The 13186-nt window shown below is 45.2% G+C and overlaps 1 non-coding gene across 1 annotated transcript; it reads left to right on the top strand.

Moving 5' to 3' along the window:
* The first annotated feature begins 1507 nt into the window (after nucleotides 1–1507).
* LOC112449451 (small nucleolar RNA SNORA70) lies at nucleotides 1508–1642 on the top strand. Its single transcript, XR_003038016.1, has one exon. It is a non-coding gene; the product is annotated as a small nucleolar RNA SNORA70 (small nucleolar RNA).
* Nucleotides 1643–13186: the final 11544 nt, after the last annotated feature.

Raw genomic sequence — 13186 nt, 5'->3', positions numbered from 1 at the left:
ATCCCTAGAACTCATTTATCTTATAACTGGAAATTTGTAACTTTTGACCCCTTTCTTCTGATTCGCCACCCTATACCCACCTTCACTGACCACAAATCTGATCTCTTATTCTGTTTGTTTCTGAAGTATAGTTGACCTTCAACGCTGTTAGTTCCCATTACACAAGACAGGGATTTGATATTTCTATACATTTCAAATGCTTATTTAATTTATATGCAGAGTACATCATGAGAAACGCTGAACTGGAAGAAGCACAAGCTGGAATCAAGATTGCCGGGAGAAATATCAATAACCTCAGATATACAGATGACACCACCCTTAGGGCAGAAAGTGAAGAGGAACTAAAAAGCCTCTTGATGAAAGTGAAAATGGAGAGCGAAAAAGTTGGCTTAAAGCTCAACATTCAGAAAATGAAGATCATGGCATCCGGTCCCACCACTTCATGGCAAATAGATGGGGAAACAGTGGAAACAATGTCAGACTTTATTTTTTCTGGGCTCCAAAATCACTGCAGATGGTGACTGCAGCCATGAAATTAAAAGACGCTTACTCCTTGGAAGGAAAGTTATGACTAACCTAGATAGCATATTCAAAAGCAGAGACATTACTTTGCTAACAAAGGTTCGTCTAGTCAAGGCTGTGATTTTTCCTGTGGTCATGTATGGATGTGAGAGTTGGACTGTGAAGAAGGCTGAGTGCCGAAGAATTGATGCTTTTGAACTGTGGTGTTGGAGAAGACTCCTGAGAGTCCCTTGGACTGCAAGGAGATCCCACCAGTCCATTCTGAAGATCAGCCCTGGGATTTCTTTGGAAGGAATGATACTAAAGTTGAAACTTCAGTACTTTGGCCACCTCATGCGAAGAGTTGACTCATTGGAAAAGACTCTGATGCTGGGAGGGATTGGGGGCACGAGGAGAAGGGGACGACAGAGGATGAGATGGCTGGATGGCATCACTGACTCGATGGATGTGAGTCTGGGTGAACTCTGGGAGTTGGTGATGGACAGGGAGGCCTGGTGTGCTGCGATTCATGGGGTCACAAAGAGTCAGACACGACTGAGCGACTGAACTGAACTGAACTGATAAATTTCAAAATGATCACCAGGGTAAAACTAGTTACAATATGTCAATGTAAAGACATTACCTATTTATTGACTGTATTCCCCACACTGGACAGGTCACCCCCATGATTCATTTATTTTGCAGCTGGAAGTTTGTAGCTCTTAATCTCTCTCACCTATTTCTTTGTTCTCCCAACCTTTCCCCTCTGGCAATGATCTGTTTGTTCTCTGTATCTATACTTGTTTCTGAAACAGGTAAATTAATTTTAATCATGTATTTCATTTAATCCAACATATTGAAAATGTTCATTTCAAACATAATCAACATAAAAATTATTAATGAGATAGTGTACATGTTTTTCATTCTAACTTTTGAATGTCAGTGTATTTTCCTTATTGATTGGGCATCATAATTGAGACACACCATTTTTAATAGTTTAAGTAATTTGCAGGCAATTAAACCGACTGTGCTCTCTTCCCCGTGGGAGCCTGGTGTGCAGTGGCTACAGAAAGCAACCTCCTTGACAATGTATTCAGCCTGTTGCCTGTATGGGTTGCCCTAAGGGACCTTGGAGACAGCCCTTTCCAGTGGACATTCATGACTGGCATGCTGCCCCCAGTCTAGCTCCAGACAGATATGTGTGGTGCTTTTGGAAAGCCCCAGGGCACAGTGGCCAGGGTCCACACTGGCCAAGTCATAATGTCCAAGCTGCAGAACAAAGAGCATGTGATTGAAGCCCTCAATAGGGGGGCCTGGCCTCCAGAAAACCCACATCTCCAAGGAGTGGGTATTTACTAAGTTTAAAGCAGATGAATTTGAAGATATGGTGGCATTTGGCAAAACTAATACAATTATGTAAAGCTTAAAAATAAAATAAAATAAAATAAAAAAATGAAGATATGGTGGCAGAAAAGCAGCTTACCCTGGATGGCTGTGGGGCCAAATACATCCCTAATCATGTTCCCCTGGACGGATGGCGGGTCTTTTGCTCACAAGAGCCTTGACGCCAGCCTCCTTACTCACGACCACCAATAAGTCCTATTTTCTTGTGTTCCCCCAAAATAGTTAAAGTAAAATGGATATCTATCAAAACTATAAAATTGCATTTCACAGGAAAACATGTTTTACACTTCAGTTTGAAGACAAATGATTTAAAATGAAATAAAATGAAGAATTCAGTTCCTCAGTGACATTAGCCCTATTTCAAGCACTGAGCAATCACATGACCACGGGCAGCTGTTCTGGACAGGACAGCTGTCATTAAGGGTTAGCCTCTCACCTAAGGCCAACACAGAGAGGGTTAAAAAATCAGAGAAGTGTATCACCATTTCAGAGGTGCCCTTCCTACTTTGTCACAGGCTTCATGCTTGAATGTCCCACAGACCCTCAGAGTTTGAATCTCTGGAGGGCCTGTCGTTAAGACTTGCCTTCCAATGTAGGGTTCAGGCAATCCGAGCCTGGTGCCCATCTTTCAGCAAGAATTTCTTGGGTTAGCATAGACTTAGTTCATGCACATACTGGCTTCATTGGCTGAATTGTGTGCCCCTGCATTTCTGTGTTGAAACCCTTACTCCGCAGCAACTCAGCATCTGATTGTACATGGAGGCAGGGCCTTTAAAGAGGTAATGATGTTACAGTGAGGTCACTAAAGTGGGCCCTAATCCAGCATGACCCGTGTCCTTATAAGTGAATAAATGTGGGCACAAGGAGAGACCTGAGACCAGCATGCACACAGAGGAAAGGCCGTGTGAGGACTCAGTGAGAAGGTGTTTTCTGTTAACAAGGGAGATGGGCTTCAGAAAAACTACCCCTACAGACAGACTGATCTTGGACTTCCAGATTCCAGAAATATGAGAGAAGAAAACTCTGCTGTTCAAGCAACCCGGGCTGTGCTATTTTGTTATGGGGGCTCGAGCAGCTAATAACGCCTGACATAGACAGGGTTAAAAAAAATCAGAGCAGTTCATCACCATTTCAGAGGTGCTCTTCCCACTGTGTCACAGGCTTCATGCCTGAATGATCCTCGGAGCTTGGATCTCTGGAGGTCCAGTGGTTTAGACTTAAGACTTTGCCTTTCAAGGCAAGGGGTGCAGGTTTGATCCATGGTAGGGGAACTAAGATCTCACATGCCTTGCGGGTGGCCACAAAACCAGAACATAAAACAGAAGCAGTGTTGTGACAAATTCAATAAAAGCCTTTAAAAGTGGTCCATGTAAAAAGAGTCTTTAAAAAAAAAAGAAAAATAAACACGCAAGTGTGTGTGTGTGTGTGTGTGTGTGTGTGTGTTTCTTTAGCTGGCTTTGTTTGCAAGTGTTTTATCAGCTGTTTGGCCAGAATGTTGTGTGTCTTTTCCATTTGGAAGGTGGGGAGTGAATGAGTCACAGTGACAAACCACAAACATGCAGCTTTGAGGTTCAGTATGAAGTGTCGATGGCCATCAAGCCCTCCTCGTGCCTTTGTCCATCACAGCGCAGAAGTGGTGCCTCTTCACCGTCACCCACGTTCATTAACAGCGTCTGTGTCTATGCTAATACAATCAGGAAACGAGGCAGTCCATCTCTCCCTTCCCACAGAGAACAGGGTGATCATCCATTAGTGATTCACACTGATGAGCTGCCACTAATTGCACAGAATGTAATTAGTGATTATATAATATTTGAGCTCTTGCAACTGTCATTAATGTCCACGACTCACCAGAGATGAGCCCTACTGAATGGAGTGTGATTGCCTGGGCTAAATCTAGTTAATCTGGGGTATCTTAATCAACACGGGATGCACTTTAGGCAGCGATTAAAAGCTCTGGTGACCTCAGAAAAAACCCTGCCATCCACCAAAGTCTGAATTGCTTACAATAGAGATCCCTTTCCAAAGAGGAATTTAATAATTAAATGGCCTGGAAAACTTGAGGGCAGAGTTATTGGATGATGTTAACACATTTAGATTTTTCTGTAACAGATATGGTGACCGAAATGTTGTACTGGTGCTGGTATTAATTTATGACACATCTGATATTGACTCGGGGTGTATTATCTGCTGAAGTTACAATGGTTTTTTTGTCATGTGGCTAAGGAGAACAGGATTAAGAAATTGTTCTTTGCAAGAGGAAAAATGACTATTCATAATGGCCTTCTTAGAGCATACTTCTGAAGCATTGTTTCATGGAATAAAATTTTAGAAGTGACAACGTTAGAGTGATATTTTGCTTCCTATAATGAGTAAAAGTTGGGTTCATGAGATATTACATTTCTCTGGGTCCTGAAGTCATGATAGGTTTTCAAGGCATTTGTAGCAGGAGCTCTGGGTATCCGACCCCATGTTCCCTCAATCCATGAGTTCACCTGCAGCCGCATTGGACAGGTCCTGTGTATACTGTGAACTTCCCACCTCAGGCATCTTTATCTCCCTGCTTTTCTTCTCAGAGGCCTTCTTCAGCACCCCATGAGCTTGGTCAACCCACTTGTACGGCAAACTGTGAGTGTCAAGGATTCAACAACTCTGGGGTAAGTCTCAACAAAAGGAGGCTGGGAGCTGGTGAATCAATACCCCAGCTTCCCTCTCTGAAGATGTGTTCTCCAAGGTTTCTTAGAGGGTCTTCCTTAGCCTGCTCATTAATACTATTCCCCTTCTCTCTCTCACTTCCTGACTCCCTTCCTTGTGTTTCCTGCGGTCATCTCCCGTGATGGTTAATTTTATATGTCAGCTTGACTGGCCATGTGGTACCCAGATTAAACATTACTTCTGGGTGATCTGTGAGGGTGGTTCCAGAGACGATTAGCATTTGAACAGATAGACTCAGTAGGCTGCCTTTCCTAGAGTGGGTGGGCATCATCCAATCCAGAGAGGGCCTGGAGAGAACAAAATGCAGAAGAAATGTGCCACCCCCTTTTTTTTTCCTGCCTCACTGTTGAGCTTGGACACTGTCTCATCCTCTCCTGCCTACGTCTCCTGAATCACACCACTGGCCTTCCTGGTCTCCAGGAAGGAGACAGGATCATGGGAATTCTCAGACTCCACAATGGTGGGAACCAGTTCCTCATTATATGTAATTTCCTATTGATACATTTCTCTGGAGATCCTTGAGTAAACCACCTCCCAGATAAACTACATGCACTCAAGTCCTTGCCCAGGATCTGCTTTGTTTGCTTGTTTGAATATTTATTTATTTGACTGCCTTGGGTCTGGCCTGCGGGATCCTTGTTGCATTACTTGGGGTCTTTGGTTGCACCTTGGAGACTCTCTAATTGTGGCACATGGGCTTAGTTGCTCTGTGGCATGTGGGATCTTAGTTCCTGACTAGGGATCAAACCTGTGTCCCCTGTATTGCAAGGTGGATTCCTAATCACTGGACCACAGGGAAATCCCTTGGGTCTGCTTTTGAAGAAACCCAACTAAACTAAATTAAAGGATTCTTACCCCTTGGAAGAAAAGTTATGACCAACCTAGACAGCATATTAAAAAGCAGAGACATTACTTTGCCAACAAAGGTCCATCTAGTCAAGGCTATGGTTTTTTGAGTAGTCATGTCTGGATGTGAGATCTGGACTATAAAGAAAGCTGAGCACCGAGGAATTGATGCTTTTGAACTGTGGTATTGGAGAAGACTCTTGAGAGTCCCTTGGACTGCAAGGAGATCAAACCGGTCCATCCTAGAGGAAATCAATCCTGAATATTCATTGGAAGGGCTGATGCTGAAGCTGAAACTCCAGTACTTTGGCCACTTGATGTGAAAAACTGACTCATTTGAAAAGACCCTGATGCTGGGAAAGATTGAAGGTGGGAGGAGAAGGGGATGACAGAGAATGAGATGGTTGGATGGCATCACAGACTCAATGGACATGAGTTTGAGTAAACTCTAGGAATTGGTGATGGACAGAGGAGCCTGGTGTGCTGCAGTCCATGGGGTTGCAAAGAGTCAGACATGACTGAGTGACTGAACTGAACTGAACTGAACTACTCTTCTCTTCTTACCTTCCTCCCTGGAGAAGGGAATGGCAATCCACTCCTTGCCTGGAGAATTCCATGGACAGAGGAGCTTGATGGGCTACAGTCCTTGGGGTCACAAAGATTCAGACACGACTGAGCAACTAACACTCACCTTCCACTCAGTCCTAATACTTCATCACCCTAAGAAGATGTAACCACCTGGAATAACTTCCAGTGGCCTCACTGTGGGTGTGCAAATCCTCTTGGTGTGAGGATTTTACCAGTGAATTTATGTGAATTAAAATCTTTTTTACCAACCATAATTTGTGATTTAAGTGACAGTACACATAAAGGGCTGTTTCCAAAGTGAAATTTGTACAGATTTACAAATTTCAGAGACCCGAGCAGTTTAATATGGTCCAGTGTTTCATAAAAGAATATGACTATTGTATAGAGGCCGAGGAAAACAGCAACTCATGATTTATGAGACTTTTCTCCCATTTAGGTGTTTTATAAAAATAATAAATACACTGGCGTCTTTGTTTTGTAAGGTGCTTTCTGGTGGTTGCTTAAGGAGCTCAAAGTCTTTCAAATTTTGTTTTAGAAAAGTTCTGCTGAGTCATATATAAGGACAGGAACTTGGAGTGCCACTTACTCTGTGCCAGTCACTGTGCTAAGATTTCTGCTGTAAGAACTATTACTATTATCCCCGGTTACAGGTGAGGAAAAACGTGACTTAAGAAGATTAACTGGGTACTTCCCTAGGAGTCCAGGGGTTAAGAATCCACACTTATACTGTAGAGGGCACGGGTTCAGTCCCTGGTCGGGGAGGTAAGTTTCCATATGACAAAAAAAAAAGAGAGAGAGAGAGAGAGAGAAGAAAGGTTAAGTGATGTCTTGCCTAAAGCCACATGACTTATATATGGTGCAGGCAAGAGCTGGCATAGACTCTCCTTACCTTAGAGCTTCCCAGGTGGTACTCGTCATAAAGAACCTGCCTTCCAATGCAGGAGACATAAGAGATGGAGGTTCAATCCCTGGGTTGGGAAGATCTCCTGGAGGAGGGAAAAGCAACCCTCTCCAATATTCTTGCCTGGAGAATCCCATGGACAGAGACGCCTGGCAGGCTACAGTCCATGGGGCTGCAGAGTTGAACATGACTAAAGAGACTTAACATGTGTGCAAGCCCTGCTTACCTTAAAGCCCATCATTTGTTTTCAGGCTGAAAATCAAAGAGGTTAGAAAGCTCCCTCAGGGTTCCTCTACTCTGATGGTCAGCAGAGGTGGCTGGGACTTCTGACTCCTTGGGAAGAGACGTTATAGATTTATGTCTCCTTGGGTGGCCCATGCAGTGTTAGATGGGAGCAGCATCTTGCCCTCATCAGGACATGTAGAGGAGGTTCTGTACTGTCCCCAACAGCTCCCCTGTGGGACAACAGCAAGGTCCTTTCCCAGGTGATTTGCTAGATGCTGCACCTGGCCTGGCCTCCTTTCCTGTCTGGCTCTCACACTGGTTTTTCCTGGGCTCAGGGCTTAGAAAGCCACGTTCACAGGAATGCTCATCTCAGGGACCACATTTGGAGAACAGAGGCTAAGACAGAACTTATGAAAGAGTCTATCAGTTCTTGAAGCCAACATCATCCAGAAAGGTAAACCTGCAAGACAAATTTGAATTGTGAAGTACGAACAAGGTTTCTCATTATATAAAATAAAATATGATCGGATACAGTTGGAAAAGACTCGAATGTCTATCGATAATGGATGAATTGAATAAATTACAGAATATTCATACAATGGAATAATAGGCAACCATAAAAAAGAATGAAGGGACTTCATTTTAAATAGGAGTTAATTTAGTCTATTGAAAAGAAGGGAAAAAAAGAAAAGAAAATGGACCAAACAGGAAATATAAAATAAGAAGGTAGATGAACTGCTAGTACACCGCATGTGTGTGCTGAGCTGCTAAGTCATGTCCGACTCTTCTGTAGCCACATGGACTGTAGCCTACCTGGCTCCTCTATCCATGGGATTTCCCAGGCAAGAATACTGGATTGGGTTGCTATTCCCTTCTGCAGGGGATCTTCTTGATCCAGGGATTGAACCTGAGTCTCCTGCTTGGCAGGCAGGTTCAGTAGCAGTTTCCCAATAGGTGATCAGAATGCCAGCTGAAATACCAGCTTGGCATCCTGGATAGATTAAATCTTAGCTTTGGGATATGTATTCAAACCACAGACTTGAGAAAATGGTTAACTACTGAGAAACTTGAACATGTTTCTAAGGATATTTATTTAGGATTTTAAATGGACCTTCAAGTATGTTTCTGAGAGGATCTGCAAAACATCCTCCACCTTTTCTACATGGGTACTTGGCTTAGTTTCCTTTCCTCATGCAAAAAAACAGGGGCCATTAGCTCATTCCTAGTTTTCCTGCCTCTCAGATGAGAGACTGTTGATCTCAGCATCTCTGCATGATTTTCTGAGCCAAACTGAATTGGCTCAGCTCATTGACACTCAGGAAGTTTTTTTTGATAAGGACCATTTTTGAAGTTTTTATTGAAGTTGTGACAATATTGCTTCTGTTGTTTATGTTTTGGCTTTTTTGGCCTTGGGTTTTGTAGGATCTTAGCTCCCCAACCAGGGATTGAACTCGCACCCCCTGCATTGGAAGATGAAGTCTTAACCACTGGATGACCAAGGAAGTCACCCATGAGAATTCAGATGCTGTTGGTACCCTGCCCACGCTTGCTCAGCCTACCCTAGAGGTGGCCTGCAGGCTGCTTCTGCATGCACTAAACTTCCTTCCATGCGCAGATCACCAGTGCCAGTGAGTTAACACACCAGGAGCCACCATCGACCAATGAGCAGTAGGAACTAGGGAAAAAACCTTCCAGTGTCTTGGCCCCACTGAAGGCCTTGGGGCGATGGAGGCCTGGGTGATACCTTCCCTGAAGCCTGATTGTCATCACTTCCTCACAGGGCTGATCAGTTCCCAAAACAAACAGTCAGAACCCAAGTCCTTGTTTCAGGCTCTGGAGGGGAACTGCAAACTAAGGCAGATGGCCTGGACCACTGGCCACAGGTCAAGGGCAGGCCTGAGAAGCAGTGGGTAGGAGAGGCAACCTTGTCTGTTACAGCTGCCCAGCTTCTGGGGGTTGTTTACCAGGTCCCGTCCCATTTTAAGATGATTCTTGCCCTTCATTGACACACACCCTGGTCTGAGCAGAACAGTGTCCAGAGGGGTCCCTGAGTGTTGTGGGGCACAGGGCTCCCACTCAGGAGAGGGGCCAGTGGAAGCTGAGTTCTGGGCCTGCCTGGTCTGTTTCCCAACCCTGAGCATTGGCAGGGGGCTGAAGCAGCAGAGAAGGGGGGCCTTTTGCTAATGGGGGCTCCCAGAAGGGACTCCAGTCATCTCCCCATGCGGTGACTTTCCTTATTTGCCCAAAGATGCTCTAAGTCTAGCCACCCTGGCCAACAGAAAATCACCATTTGGGTTGCCAACTGTGGCCTTTCCTCTGGTCCCTGTCTTTTTGTTTTTTTCTTAATTTAAAATTTTGACTTCTTTATCTGTAATTTTAAAAATTTCTATTTCTGATTGCTGATAAAACAGTGTTTTGTTTTATTTATTTTTGGCCACACTCCCCAGCATGCGGGATCATATGTAGTTCCCTGACCAGGGATTGAACCCACACTCCTGCATTGGAAGTCTGGAGTCTTAACTACTGGATTACCAGGGAAGTCCCTCTGCTCCCTGTCTTCTTGAGGAAGATGTTCTGTGCGAACCAGGGAGAGGTCCCAACACAATTGGAGGCCCTGTTCCTGGAGGACCCTGCCTCCCAGAGGTCACTGCCTCCAAGGGAAACACGGACTAAGATCGCCTCCTACCATCCTAACATAAAAACATCCACAGTACTGTACAGCTGCTCACTTGATTTTCACTAAATTGACTGGTATCAACTCATGTTCACAGGTTACTAAAAATTAATAACTTCTGTAAACTATTGGGCAGTTTTTCTATTGAAACTAAACACGTAGATACCAGCAATTTCACTCCCAAGCATAGATTCAAGAGAAGTGATTGGATTGTTTAGAAAACATGTTCAGACTGGCAGTTGTTCATTTCAAAACCATGGAAACCCTTGTTCTTTCAAACATAGAAGTTAAGTCAATGGATCCGGACAACAGGCTCCTCTTTGTTGCCCCTCATGGGGGCTCTCTCGCCTGGTATGTCCCTCACCTTCTCTGAGCCCAGCCTGTAGGTGACATCCATTACATCCCCAGGGCTGGGTGGTGCCAAGTCCTGTACTCACACTGAACACGTGTTTCTGAGCCCCCGTCCACGAGCACTGACTGACCCAAGCCTCATTTGCTCATTTGTGAAATGAAGGAGTCAAGTGTGGCAATTTCTTCTTTTGATATAGCTTTCCTGTTTTGTTTTGTTTTTTTTTGCAAAAAAAATCACATAATTGTTACAAAAAAAAAAGCTAAACAATGCCGGAAGAAAAATAAAATATTTTGCTCTTCAGAGAGGACTGCCAAGAACAATTTGGTAAATCTCCTTTCTCACTCTTCTTTACGTGGGTTGTGCCCTCCTCAAAGCCCATGAGTGATGAACGAGTGATAGTCACTCGGTCGTGCCTGACTCTGTGACCCCATGGACCATAGCCTGTCAGGCTCCTTTGTCTGTGGAATTTTCCAGGCAAGAATACTGGAGTGGGTAGCCATTTCCTTCTCCAGGGGATCTTCCTGACCCAGGATCAAACCTAGGTCTCCTGCATTGCAGGCGGATTCTTTTACCAGCTGGGCCACCAGGGAAGCCTACCATGGCCCACTTTTTAACCCCAGCTGTTGACACTGCCCAGCTGTGCAGGTGTACCCCTTGCAGGTGGAGCCCTCGTGACCATCCTGGTACGGGTGTTCACTGGAGGCAGAAGGGAGTGAAGATCCCACGAGGCAACTCCTGACTGTGCCGTTTGTCCCACCCCAGCCCCCTTGGCGGCTGTGATCCACATCCCACCCCTGGCTCCCGGGGTGCGCACTTCCTAGTCCCCGGGATCTGCTCACCCCCGCCCTCTAGAGGCCGCTCCGCCTGGCGCCCTGGAGTTAGCCTGCTGGTCCTTGGGAAGGATGCTCACAGGTGGTTCTGACCCTGTGTCCCAGATTATCTGCAAAACAGTGAAGGGAGCCTTTGCCTTGCTTTTTCACCTCTGGGCATCCTCGGGTCACTGCTGTTCTCCTCTGACCATCTGCCTACCTGGCCTCGGTTTTCCTCCTACTCCACGCACCCCAGCACATCAGCAGCTCTGAGGGAGTCCCCGGAGAGCCTGTCCCCATCTCCTACCAAGGAGCAGCCTCACCTCCATCCCACCTGTCGGCCTCTCTGAGACAACTGTCTGGTGGGAGGACGGGCAGTGTGCCCACCTCATTCAGCGTTAGGAGACTTCAAGGAGCTGACAGGTGCAAGGTGCCCAGAACACTGCCTGGTCTGTGCAGGGACTTAATATATGCTTGCTCTTACTGGCATAAGGTCACCCAACTGCTTCCCAGATGGGCCCTAGTGGTAAAGAACACGCCTGCAAATGCAGAACAGGTAAGAGAGGTGGGCTCAATCCCTGGGTTGGGAAGATCCTCTGGAGGAGGAAGGCATGGCAGCCCACTCCAGTATTCTTGCCTGGAGAATCCTGTGGAAAGAGGAGCCTGGCAGGCCACAGTCCATAGGGTACCAAAGCATTGGACATGACTGAAGTGACTTATCATACTCATGCGAACCCAATTAGCTTTTCTGTGTCTCATCACATTTCAAAGTAAAGATGGATTTTCTTCATTTGTCCATGTCTGGGTTGAATTAAAAGTGTTTGGCAGCCTTGGTGAGGGCTGGACCAGGTCTGTCTCAGTGCAGATACAGCTGGAAGATAGCAGCTAAGATGCAGCAGAGCTTGAGGCAAAAAGTGGGTTGGGTTTCTGACTAACTTGACTGAAACTTGGCTTTCTCGTAAGTAAAATGGGAAAGCAGTGCCTCCATCACAAGGTCTTTTTGCAGATGAAATGAGGAAGCAGAGCCTGGTGGTTGAGAATGTAGTAGGTTCTAGGGCTAGACTGCTTGGCTGTACATAGTTGTACAATCACCGCCTGTCAGTGTGTAACTGTTTGCAAGCTTCTTCACCTCTTTTTGCCTCATTTTTTTCCATCTATCAGTTCAGTTCAGTCACTCAGTCATGTCTGACTCTTTGTGACCCCATGGACTGCAGCATGCCAGGCTTCCCTGTCCTTCATCAACTCCTGGAGGTTGCTCAAACTCATGTCCATTGAGTTGATGATGTCATCCAACCATCTCATTCTCTGTCATCCCCTTCTCCTCCCGCCTTCAATCTTTCCCAGCATCAGGGTCTTTTCCAAGGAGTCAGTTCTTCACATCAGGTCACCAAAGTACTGGAGTTTCAGCTTCAACATTAGTCCTTCCAATGAATATTCAGGACTGATCTCCTTTAGTATGGACTGGTTGGATCTCTGTGCAGTCCAAGGGACTCTCAAGAATTCTTCGGTGCTCAGCTTTCTCTATGGTCCAACTCACATCCATACATGACTATTGGAAAAACCATAGCTTTGAGTAGATGGACCTTCGGTGGCAAAGTAATGTCTCTGCTTTTTAATATGCTGTCTAGGCTGGTCATAGCTTTTCTTCCAAGGAGCAAGAGCCTTTTAATTTCATGGCTGCAGTCGCCGTCTGCAGTGATTTTGGAGCCCCCCAAAATAAAAGTTTCTCACTGTTTTCATTGTTTCCCCATCTATTTGCCATGAGGTGATGGGAATGATGCCATGATCTTAGTTTTCTGAATGTTGAATATTAAGTCAACTTTTTCACTCACCTCTTTTACTTTCATTAAGAGGCTCTTTAGTTCTTCTTCACTTTCTGCCATAAGGGTGGTGTCATCTGCATATCTGAGGTTATTTATATTTCTCCTGGCAATCTTGATTGCAGCTTGTGCTTCTTCCAGTCTGGTATTTCACATGATGTACTCTGCATACAAGTTTAATAAGCAGGGTGACAATATACAGCCTTGATGTACTCCTTTCTCAATTTGGAAGCAGTCTGTTGTTCCATGTCCAGTTCTAACTGTTGCTTCCTGACCTGCATACAGATTTCTCAAGAGATAGGTCAGGTGGTCTGGTATTCCCATCTCTTGAAGAATTTTCCCACAGTTTGT

This window comes from Bos taurus, chromosome 13 (assembly GCF_002263795.3).
Source record: "Bos taurus isolate L1 Dominette 01449 registration number 42190680 breed Hereford chromosome 13, ARS-UCD2.0, whole genome shotgun sequence".
Taxonomy (NCBI): domain Eukaryota; kingdom Metazoa; phylum Chordata; class Mammalia; order Artiodactyla; family Bovidae; genus Bos; species Bos taurus.
Note: the sequence above shows the minus strand (reverse complement) of the source record. Positions and strands in the feature narration are given on the sequence as shown.